General features: G+C 43.9%; 2 long non-coding RNA genes across 3 annotated transcripts in view; one reads left to right on the forward strand and one right to left on the reverse strand.

Annotated features, from left to right (window-relative positions):
- LOC137638319 (uncharacterized) overlaps nt 1–12,676 on the forward strand; it is a 1,154,758-nt gene that overhangs the window by 1,127,376 nt on the left and 14,706 nt on the right. The window lies entirely within an intron of this gene.
- LOC137638322 (uncharacterized) overlaps nt 1–12,676 on the reverse strand; it is an 838,879-nt gene that overhangs the window by 626,347 nt on the left and 199,856 nt on the right. The window lies entirely within an intron of this gene.

Genomic DNA, 12,676 nt, shown 5'->3' on the forward strand with positions numbered 1-12,676 from the left:
TCTCTGGAACAGAGGAACTCAGATCTTGTGTTGTGTTCCGACGCCTCGGACTCGGGGTGGGGAGCAACACTGGGCAAGTTGGAGATCTTGGGTTCCTGGACAAAAGATCAGGAGATCCTCCACATAAACCAGAAGGAGCTGTTGGTAGTCCTGTTGGCCCTCAAAGGCTTCGAAGGGTCTGTCCTGAACAGAGTGGTACAGGTCAACTCTGACAACACTACAGCGTTGGCCTACATAGCCAAGCAAGGCTGAACCCACTCGAGGTCCCTTTACGAGACTGCAAGAGAACTCCTTTACTGGGCAAGAGAAAAGAATGTAACCCTAGTAACAAGGTTTATTCAAGGGGAAAGGAACGTGATGGCAGACAGTCTCAGCAGGAGAGGTCAAGTTTTGTCCACAGAATGGACGCTTCATCAGGAGGTCTGCAAGAACCTGTGGCGGATTTGGGGTCGTCCTTGTATAGACCTGTTCGCAACCTCAAAGACGAAGAGACTGGAGACTTACTGCTCCCAAGTGCCAGATCTTGAAGCAGTCTACATCGACGCTTTCCTCTTGCACTGGTCCCACCTGGACGTGTACGCAGAGAAACCCAGACCTTGTGTTGTGTTCCAACGTCTCAGACTCGGGGTGGGGAGCAATACTGGGCAAGTTGGATATCTCGGGTTCCTGGACAAAAGATCAGAAGATCCTCCACATAAACCAGAAGGAGCTTTTGTCAGTCCTGTTGGCTCTCAAAGGCTTCGAAGGGTCTGTCCTGAACAGAGTGGTACAGGTCAACTCCGACAACACTACAGCGTTGGCCTACATAGCCAAGCAAGGCGGAACCCACTCAAGGTCCCTTTATGAGACTGCGAGAGAACTCCTTTACTGGGCAAGAGAAAAGAATGTAACCCTAGTAACAAGGTTTATTCAAGGGGAAAGGAATGTGATGGCAGACAGTCTCAGCAGGAGAGGTCAAGTTTTGTCCACAGAATGGACGCTTCATTAGGAGGTCTGCAAGAACCTGTGGCGGATTTGGGGTCGTCCTTGTATAGACCTGTTCGCAACCTTGAAGACGAAGAGACTGGAGACTTACTGCTCCCAAGCGCCAGATCTCGAAGCAGTCCACATCGACACTTTCCTCTTGCACTAGTCCCACCTGGACGTGTACGCATTACCTCCGTTCAAGATTGTGCACAAAGTAATGCAAAAATTTGTCGCATGAGGGAACCAGAATGACACTAGTGGGCCCCCTTTTGGCCCACAAGAGTGGTTCACAGAAGTACTGGAATGGATGGTGGACACACTGAGAAGCCTCCCATTAAGAGTAGATCTACTCAAACAACCCCACTGGGAAAGGTACCATCAAAACCTCCAAGCTCTACATCTAATTGCCTTCAGACTATCGAAAAACTCACGAAAGCTAGAGGTTTATCGAAGGAAGCAGCTAGGGCGATTGCAAGAGCAAGGAGGTCTTCTACCATCAAGGTTTACCAATCCAAGTGGGAGGTTTTTAGAGAATGGTTCAGTAGTACCTCTATGACTCAGATTGCTGACTTCCTTCTATACCTTGGAAGGAAACGTAAGTTTTCGACCTCAACCATCAAGGGATATAGTAGCATGTTAGCGGCCATCTTCAGGCATAGGAATTTGGACCTGTCTAATAATAAAGACCTCCAGGATCTTCTCAAATCCTTTGAAACGACTAAGGAACGACATCAGGAATTGCCAGCTTGGAATCTAGACATAGTCCTGAAGTTCCTAATGAGTGACAGGTTTGAGCTTTTGCATTCAGCTTCGTTTAAGGACCTCACCATGAAGACACTCTTTTTGGTCAGTTTGGCGACAGCAAAAAGGGTCTGTGAGATTCATGCCTTCAACAAAAATGTATGCTTTAGAGATAACAAGGCTATCTGCTCCTTACAGCTAGGCATTCTTGCTAAGAACGAACGCCCTTCTCAACCCTGGCCCAAGGCTTTTGAGATTCCGAACCTTTCGGATGTGATTGGAGAGGAATTGAAGAAGGTCCTGTGTCCAGTAAGAGCCCTGAAGTTCTACCTGGAAAGAACGAAAGATTTACAGGGCAAGTCGGAAGCACTTTGGTGCTCGGTCAAGAAACCTTCACTACAGATGTCTAAGAATGTGCACTTTCTTTATCAGACTCTTAATAAGGGAGGCTCATTCACATTGTAGTGAGACAGACCTCAAGCTTTTGAAGGTCAACGCCTATGAGGTTAGAGCTGTAGCAACATCTGTTGCCTTCAAGCAGAATAGGTCTTTGCAGAGTATTACAGTATGGACACGACATTCTGGAGGAGTAAATCTGTGTTCCCCTCACATTATTTGAAACAAGTCCAGACTCTTTATGAGGACTGCTACACCCTGGGACCATTCGTAGCAGCCAATGCTGTAGTGGGGGAAGGATCTACCACTACATTCCCGTAACCTAATACCCTTTTTCTTCTCTTGGAACTGTTGTATTTTTATGGTTGTTTGTGGAGACTGGATGCAGTCTTCCACAATCATTGATTTTAGTCAGGTGGTCAGTTTGTTCCTTGGGAGTGCCCAGAACAAGGGTATTGGAGGAGGTCCTGTCACATAGAGGTTTTACACCGGTTTGGTCTTCAGCCCCCTGGGTGGATCGCTGGATCTCTTAAGGAAAGCGGACATAATGAGGCAGGAATCCATTGAAGTCTGCTTCCTTAACAGGTACGAACCCGTAAGCTTGTTTATTAACTCTTATGTAAATTGGCTGTCTCTGACCCTACACCAAAGGTGTCAATCAGCTATATTTATATATAACCACCAGGTAAGTCAGATGTTTAAAAATTATATTTTCATAAAATAAATTTTTGAACATACTTACCTGGTAGTTATATATAATTTAATTCCCACCCTCCTCCCCTCTAGAGACCTAAGGGCATGGAAGATCTGAGGAATAGTTGGAATGGTTCCAGGTACCTGGGTAGAGGGCGCACTGGTGGTACACCTGGCTACCCAATCGGCGATTGCCGCGAGTTTTTGAAATTCTGCCGTGACGTCAAGGACTAAGCTATATGTATAACTACTGGGTAAGTATGTTAAAAAATTTATTTTATTATGAAAAAATCATTTTTGTGCACCCTGATTTAGGTTAGATCCTTGTAGATAAGTTATGATTACTAGATAAGTTACAACCCTAGTTGGAAAAGCTATAAGTCTAAGGGGTCCAATAGGGAAAATAGCCCTGTGAATAAAGGGAATAAGGAGACTGAATAAAGAAGTGCCTGGGTGTACCTTCAACCAAGAGAACTCTTAACCCAAGGCTGTGAAGACCATGGTTTAGAGGCCAAAGCTAGTCTCTCTTCTACTCTTACCAAGTATAAAGAAGTTAGTTAACATTAGTTTTGACCCCTTGTGTGAAGAATTAATTTTGGTTGACTTAGTGGACTGGTACCTTGGCCAACCTGCTACTCAGAAAGTTAGACTTCACTATTTTACTAACTACTAATGGTTTTGCTCATCCATGGCTCTTTTTTTGAAAAACATAAGCTCACCGGTTTTCTGTTGTGGCAAGCGGAACAGATGTCCTGCGTACACCAGGCCCGCGGGTCATTATTGATGTATCAATTACCTATAATTTGTCATGTCCCCCTAATGGTTTATACTCCTCTGTGTCTTGCTTCGCTTGCAAATGAATATTTGCATTTCAATTATGTTACTCCCATTCCTACTACTTGGTTCCCATTCCCTTTACAGTATTTTACTTTCATTCATATTATCTTGCTGTTAACCCTCATAACTTTTACTAAATACAGTAGTGTTAGTTTCCCGCACCTCCATCGATTCATGGCACTGAATGGCCCTTCTGTCCCAACTGTGAGACATAAGAGCGCACATTTTCTAGGTCCATCAGCCGTAGGTGGCTTCCCTGTTTTCAGTTTTCGCCTCGCGCAAAAGCCATGGCTTCCTACATGGTCCCTCGTTATTACTTTAGGAAGGGATATTTTGGCTTAAAACCGCCGTCATTGATACATTTGCTGTTTGAAGGATACTTACCCGAAAGGGGCGCCATTTAAATTGATTTGTTGCTCTTGCAAGATAAACTTGAATCAATCTTCTATGTTGCAGCTATAATGGACAGAGGAGACAAGTTTCAGTGAGCAATGTATATCGAGCAGTGATTCGTTAAACTATTCTAAAAAAAACAACCTGGTTTATGCATTTTGTGTAGGCAAAATTCACCAATTGAACATGTAAGAGCTTGCAAAGAATGGCAACTTTGAAAGAATCTTAAGTGCTAGCAATATATGTTGGTAAATTTCAGATAGGTTTCCATATAATTTTAGTTAAGAAAAGAAAAAACCTTAGTAGGGTAAACAAATCTAATTCGCTCCAAATCTGAAACTAATCAATATCTACAGATATGTTGTATATTATTATTGGCAGAATTGTTGTGTATTTTTATTCACATAATTTTCCAAGTGTACACTAACATAGTACAGTATCCTTAAGGTTCGAAATGTGCCAGAAGTTGTCCAAGACGGGTCTCATGACATTCTTTAGTCAGCTGTGCCTGGTAGAGAAGTCAACCAGAGGATGGAGACTATGTTCTCTACTCAGAGCAAAATTGTTCAACAAACTTCATTAAAAAAGGAGACTGCAAGTATGATACAGTACGTGCAGATGTCAGGAAGGAAGACTTTATGCTTTCCATGGATCTCAAGGATGCGTATTTCCAAGACCGATCCATTGGTCCGAAAAAGTACCTCTGCCTCGTCCTCGAAGTTGTGTACTTATAGCTCTTTACTTTGGGGTGTCTACTGCTTCCCAAGAGTTCATGTGAATTAGTGTTCCGAAGTATCTCGATGATTAACTGATCCTGTTGTCCTCGAGGAGGCAGGTTCTCAAGGATAAAGATACTCCTTTCCTTGTGCCATAGTTAGGGTATTGAGATAATTGGAGGAAGTAAAGTCCCACATTCAGAAAAATGGGGGCAAGGAAGTTGATAGACATTGCAGCGGTGAAAGTTTTTCCATCAGACTTATTAATAGCATCAGCAGGTTCATGGCGGTAGGGCAACCTTTTTTGATCTCCCAACTTACTGCTTGTTAGTGGATTCATTCTCTGGGACATCTTTTCTCTTTAGAGAAACTCGTGCCTGATGGGCACCTCCACCGTAGATTGCTAGTGTTGTCTAAAGTATCACTGGTCATCATCCACCAATCACCTCATTTCTGGTTCATGTGGAACACTAGGTAGAGTTCAACTCGACTCCCCACTTCCAGAGATTTTACTGTTCACAAATGCTTCCAGACAGTCTTGGGATCATGATTGAAAGTAAAAAGTTCATGCACATCAACATGGTATTTTTCGAGCAGTACTAATAGTGCTGCTAATTTTCCAATAGTTTGATAAGGCAATTATAAGTGTTGAGCAACTACTACTGTAGTGGCCTACAGCAACAAGCCAGGAGGAACTGTTTTACAGTCCCTCTGCCAGTTAATGAAGAAGGTGCTCTCTAGGGCATTCAACAATACTGTACAGTAGAGCTCTCAGCATGGTTCATTCCAGCAAGAGGAATGAACTAACCAGATACGCTCAGTTGCTAGGGTCAGATGGTAGGAGGTAAGGGGTCCTCACTATCCCTGATACAAGGTTCATTCTGTGTCTAGGGCTGTTTATCTAAATAGGGCTTCTACTACTTTACTTTGATAGAGCCTGGAAGGTGGGATTGGAAGAGAGACTGGTCCCTCTCCTGAAGGAAGTTCAAAATGAAAATCATTGCATTGAGAATTCTCTAGCAAGATCCTGCATCCTGGAGGCAAAATAATGCTGTCTTGTCTATGAAAACATTGATGAGAGTTCCTTCTTAGTCTTCAATGTCAGGAAAATTGCTATCAGTTCCAACAAATTTCTGTGAAATGTTGCAAACTGAGGAGACTATTCCCCAGACACACAGGTCTCCTGAATGACCAACAAAATTAAACCTGGATGTATTCTGTACGAAAGGTTATGGATATTGGGAGGAACAATGGGTCCGACGTGGGGAGGGGTTTTGGTGTAGTCTGTCTATGGCTTGAGAAGTCTCTTTCAGGGACTAGATAAGTGCTTGGTTGTCATTGACATCAGCATGGAGTAGACCCCACAATAGGATAATTTCAATTTCTTCCTCCACTTCTGCCTACCCCTTCGTGTCTTCACACTCTGCCGGTATGAATGGAAGTGTTCCTCCCTTTTTTTCCCCTTTATGGATAAAGTTCTAGAAGACTGATCGATGGGAGTTAGATACATGTGACTCCTGTCGTTTCTTTGTCCGTAGGAGACATTGCTCCCCCAGGAGTCCCTGTGACTCGCTTTACTGAGCATGGAGAAGAGATGACCCAGAGAGATGAGGAGACAACGCAGAGGACACCCGAGAGAGTTCTCGTCTCATCACACACTCCGGTCGGGATGGAATTGGTCCACCCGGTTTTGCATGGTCTTAAAGACTTATTGATGAGAGTTACTTTTGTATGACTCCTACCATTTCTTGGCTGTGGGAGAGTGCATTAGCTGTGCGCCCTCACCTGATCACTTGGTCGTGCTCACATGTTCTCTCATGTACACGCGCACTCCTACAAGAGGAAGGATAGCTGAAATCTCCTATCAGCTACAGGTGCTCTCCCTTCCCTGTTCACTTGCTCCTGCAAGTTCTAGAGCACACTCCTAAATGTCCAAGCTCTCAATTGTTTGCATGCACGCTCCTGCATATCCGCCTTATCCTGGAAGTCTTTGTTGGCACCAACTCCCATTTTCGGAACATGTTCGAGCGAGCACTACTGTTATCATTCTCTTGCCAAAGTCTTCTGTAGGTACCCTTATGCAAATGTTCGTGTTTGTACGTAGTTCTATTACTTCATGGAGGCAGAAGGCGTTTTAGGAAAATGAATTGGCCACAGTTGTGTCCTGTGTACCAGGAGGATGGTATGTACCGTGGTCGTATCCAACTCTGTTGTTTTGATACATCGGCTTCGAGTTCTTGGTTTTGAAAGGGACTTGAGTAAATTTCATCAGGAAGTAGGGTGAGTGCCCATTCCTATTTCCTTATTCAGTGTGTTCTGAAGTCCTCTAGATAGGCAATATTCCAGTAGTGGGAGTAAACAGGATCATATGTCCAACAAGCAAGACTGATTATACTGTACTGAGATGGTCAATGGCCAAACTGCCTTGAGAACAATGTTCTGTTTAGCTTCTAGGTGAGTGACCACTTGGATCACTTCCTACTCAAACCAGGTAACTTCACTTGAGAGGCCTGCATACGGTTGCAGTCTTAGAGACACCACCTTGCCGAATGCTTTAATTCCTTTCAGGCAGAAGTTTCGGCACTTCCTGCTGCACCATCTAAAACCGAGCATTCTTGTGGGAGGCGAGAAGGAATGGTGATGCCCTTTTTTCTACTAGACCAAATAGAGAACCAAAGCGAATGCACTTGCATTCCCCTTTCACCTCACTTGTGCCTGTATATTCATCCTTGCTTGCTTATGAGCAGAGCCTTTAGGTGTGTCACCTCAGAGGAAGAATGATTAGTCGCCAAGACACAGGACGGCTGATTAGGCTAAGTCATGGTTGACATTGACCAATCCTCTACAAGATTTTGTGCAAGGATAAACTACCAAAACCCAACCCTCTCTGGGATGGTTATCGGTACATGATATAGGAACTCTTCTCTACATCCAGTTCTAGGTTTTGTTCGAGACCAAGCATAAGCACTGCTGGTCAATCCTTTGATGTTGAACCTGTGGTACATACAAAGATGGGTTTCCACTTGGGAAGAGAATCCAAGTACTCTACTCAATTGACAGCGCTGAGAACATATCTATTTTGGAAGATGATCTCGATATGATCCCTCCCAATATTCAAGGCAAGAGGTTTGTATCAGGAGCATCTCTTTTTCAGAGAATACAATTCTGTACATGGTACAGGTATTCGCATACCTATTGAAAATACCCAATCTCAGGGACTGAGCTAGTGAACTCTGCTCAAGATGATTCTCTGTCCTCTTCAGGTTTTTTCTTTGGAGAATTCTACTACATTTAAGGCAGCATAGTATGGCAATTCTTACTTCCTCTGAGTTGTGGAATTCCTTACACAATAGCTATTAATAGGGTCCTGATTCTTGGTCTTCGCGCAGACACCCTTCTCAAATGTTCACGACAACAGTGACAGGAGGGATCCTGACTGAGAATCAGGACAAGACCTAGAGGGCTCAAACCACACACAGTTCAAAGTCCTTAAATGGACCCATGCAAGGCTGTGGTAGCCCCAGTGAAATAAGCAGGTAAACATCCTATCTTTTCCTGTGTCACCAGTCATTCTGAAGGATAGATCTCAGGATTTAATGGCCAGGACCCAGAATCTAGCTGGTCATGACTTAATCCTGCTTCATCCCTTCACCTACATAGGTGATTAGCAGGAAGCAGAATGACTTCCCTTCCTGTCCTAGAGGAGGGGAGACCATAAAAGACTAAATGCAGTATGGCAACAATAAAAAAAAAGACCCTAAAACTTAGGGCTTCGTGGGAGAACCAGACTTTTTCTCTGACAAGGAGACTGGAAGACAACCCTGATGTCAATCTCACAAGGCCACCTTCTGGTAACTACAACACCTTGTTATAAATTTTAACACCCTTTTTCCAACTGTGCTAAAAGCATATTCCTATTAAAAGACTTGAAATTTGTATTGACAGGAAAAATAAGAGATTTATATATTTTTTAAATGTACAATTATGTAGTTTCACTCTGAATAGAAAGGCTGTTCAGTGCTGTATAGTAACACCTTGAAATTGGGTTATTGTTAAATGCCTGCCATTTGATATGGATGAATATTTTTTTTTTTTTTTAAGATACATAGGGAACTTTTGTGTGCGGGTGTTTGGTTATCATATGGTTTATGCTTTTTTTTGCTATCATTATTGGGATAATATTCATGTATTTCTCCTACCCATCTCTCAGCCTATAGGAACCACATTGGTAAATTAATTTTTTAGAAGTTGGGAACAGAAAGTGATTGTCTAGTAACAAGAGCTTTCTTTCAGAGCATGAAAAAAGTATTGGGGACTTTGAAAAGTCTCTTTAGTCTCCACTCATTAGTTCTTAATGCTCACAACTGGCTCTTTCACATTTCATTTTAGCACAAAACTATTTCCCTGCATGTGGAAGTTCATGATGATGTAACATACAGAAAAGTAAGTCGCTGCCATGTATGATTACCAGTACTCTTTTGAAAGTGTTTACAACACCAGGGAGCAAATTAACTTTTAACTACATGTAACATAGGACAAGGAAAAGGACTACTATCATTAAGGAAATTCAAAATATAGTACATCATTGAAAATTATTTCACATGGGGTTTAGTACGATTAGCACTATGTATGTATTACTATGTGGTGCATTTCAATAGCTGCCCCTACCTTTTAGCCTTGTATTTTCCTGCATTCCCACTTTTCTTTTTTTTCCTTCCTTTCCAACCTCTCAACTTTTATTTAGAAGAGTGACAGCAAGGTTTTCTCCCACTTGCATCCTGTTGCTAAATGGCCTCTTTAGCCCAAGTTTCGGGCTATAAGCCTTGAATTCCTTACATCAGAATTTAATAATAATAAAATGCTTGACAACCAAAATAGTAGAGCATTAAAGTGCAGCCTCTTGTTCTTTAGGCAATACAAGCTTTTCTATTTTACTGGAGAAAATTTTGGGTGAAAACTGCTCTGGTAAAAAGATAGTCAACTAGAAATAAGTTTGTGTGCGTGTGTGGGCGGTTGGGCTTCACACACCACCCCACTTGGTCCAAACTAAATATTCATCTTTTCTTTATTAAAAACATCTCTGTTGTTCAACTTCTTCAATGGGGTTTGTTTTGAAATGTTTATTAGTGCGGACTCTTTGTTGATGGTAACTTTGGTGTTGAATTTGAGTGGCTTGAATGGATGATTTTGGTTATTAAATTATGATTAGCTAAGTGCCTGGGAAAAGATTGTGTGGGTACTTTGACACCTGTCACTCGTGATCCTCATTTTACATTTTGATTTTTACAGGGATCAGGAATGTATTCCATCTTTGAACTGCACATGTCTTGATGAAGTAACGATAAAAAAATTGAAAAATTCACGGGGACTGAATTTGGTCATGTCTTGGAGCAACACTGCTAATTTACATGTAAAAAGAACACTTAGCCAGCGCGTTCTTTGGATAACAACAAAGAAGTGAAGGTTTGTATTTTTAGAATTGCTGTATTGCAAAATTTTAAAGATAATTTTGTAATCATCTTGTATATATTAAAAAAAAAATTCAATGTTCCCTTCTCAAACCTACCCTGCTGTTTGTCCCTGTTGTTGAAGGGAAAAGGGTATTCTAAATGTCAAGCGAGTGAGTGAGGGTTGATTTTCTCTCTCCATAACTAATTTTCCACAAGTTAATTACCTTGTTACTAAGCTTCATTGATAGCTACAACTTGCACCTAAAGGGTTTACTGTACATTGTATCCATATAAAACACTTCAAGTTTCCCTGTATAGGGTAAATGTAAAATATCTGAAAATTGCAGTCTCCTTTTTTATAGTAGGGTATATGTACAGTACTATACTATTACTAGCTGCTTCCATCATTTGCAAAATATTATAACACTAGCTGTTCTGTTTGTGTGATATACAATACTGTTGTCTTCAGATTGGCAGGTGCCTTGATAAAATCTATTCAGTGTAGTCAAATGTATAGTGCGTAACAAGAGGTCTGTGTAGTATTTTGTTTGTTCCTAGTCTCAGGTTAGCTAGTATCAAGTCATTGAATTTCCAGTTAAATTCCATCGAGATCAAAATTGGCAGTTACTACTTGAGGAGAATAGATACCTGTAGTGTTATTTATAACTTTTAAATACTGTCTCAAATGTTTCTTTCAACTGATCATGTAATCCTAAGTGTGTTATCTCCAGTTTGATATTTTGAGCAAGAAGGGCTTTGCTCACACTCAGGAGGAAGACTGATTGTTGTTGGTCATCTGGCTTCTATTTACAGTATACAGATTATTTGGGTGTAATTCTTACCTCTGAGGTGGCCATTGATGAGCTAAGCCACACAGTGGGTTGATTATGGAGCAGAACAAACCCTCCTCATCTAGAAGCTGTTATTTGTTCCGTAACCGAAATACAAACCACGCTATTTACAAAGGGTTTACTTTTAGCGCAGCTGAAATGACGAGCCAATAGTTTTTAACGAGGGTTAATTACCCCCGCGCTAGTTAGCGGGGGGTGGGGAAGGGTAGCTTGCTACCCCTCCCCCCTCCACACACCGGTGACTTGCTTCACTTCACTTTTGGCTCGGCGGTGATCAGACGTGTCTGTTCATCGCCTTCGTGACAGCCTTTAATTTTCTTCTTTTTCTTTACAGCTTGTGTGATTGGTTGGAAGTTGACCTTCAGTTATTTTCTTTTATTTAATATGCGGACATGCCCTGGAGTTGCCGGCCGTCCTTGTGGGACTTTCATGTCGGACGTGATTACGGATCCTCACTCCCTCTGCCCTCAATGTCGGGGCCGACGGTGCGACCAGGATAACATGTGCCGTGAGTGCAGGGAGTGGTCTGCCTCCCAGTGGGAGAGGTTTGGCCGTCGGCGTAAGAAGAAGTCCAAGAGAGACCGTTCTCCTCCGGGGTTAGCCTTGAAGGAGGAAGGTTCTCGGGACTCTTCTTCCGCCGCCCAAACCTCCTCCGAAGCTCCCCCTCGTCCGCCTCCTAAGGAGAGTCGTCCGAGTGGGAGCGCAGGCCCTTGTTCTGTTTCCCTACCTTCGGTGGGGGGAGAGGGCGTCGCCTCCCATAGCGAGGCGGTTCCCCCTCCTCCTCCGGGGGAGGTTATTGATAATAATACTTTATCCAGTGATGATCTGTTGCAGATTTGGTCGTCCCTGGGGCTTAAGGGCTTGCCCTCCAGGGTCGCTCTTATTGACCTTGTCTCGTTGGGGGCCGCTGTTAAACAGCGCCGGTGGTAGCGGAGGTAGACCCTCTGTCTATTGTCGATGTCGTGGTGACAGAGGCCTCCGACGTGGCTGGGCCTTCCGACGCAGGTGCTGTTGCTGGTGATGGTGCTCTAGGCTCTCCTCCTCCTTCCGTGCATCCTTCGAAGGGGGAAGTGAGTCCTTCGGTCTCGACTGCTGCCCAGCTTCCTTCTGAGGGAAGTGTTTTGAAGGAGACTCCCCTTCGGAGGACCGATGGTCCCGACGATCTCCCCCGAGGCCGCCTCCGCCGTAAGGCTCACCGCCCTCTACGCCACAAGGGCCTCCCTTCCCCTTACAGGGGGACTAAGAGGCGCCTTTTTGGGTCTTCGTCCTCCGGGGGGGACTCTCCTCGTCAGCCTCAACCGACTACTCCGCCCTCCTTGAACCTCTCTGCGGACCGCTCTCCATCTCCTGCCGGATCTTCGCCTTCTGGAGAACTCGTCACCCGACGGGCAACGGTCCCTTCGGGGCTAAGGGATTCTTCCCTTACGCGAGCAGGGCCAGCGCACAAGCGCTCTCCTGCTCGCCAGCGATCTCCTGCTCGTCGACGATCTCCTGCTCGCCAAGACTCTCCTGCTCGCCGACGCTCACCTGCTCGTCGGCTCTCTCCTGAGGTTCGCCCCCCTCGCCAGCGCTCTCCTGCTCGTCAGCTCTCTTCCGAGCGTCAGCGCTCATTTGAGGACCATCGCCCTGCGGT

The sequence above is a fragment of the Palaemon carinicauda genome, chromosome 3, assembly GCF_036898095.1.
Source record: "Palaemon carinicauda isolate YSFRI2023 chromosome 3, ASM3689809v2, whole genome shotgun sequence".
NCBI classification, from domain to species: Eukaryota; Metazoa; Arthropoda; class Malacostraca; order Decapoda; family Palaemonidae; genus Palaemon; species Palaemon carinicauda.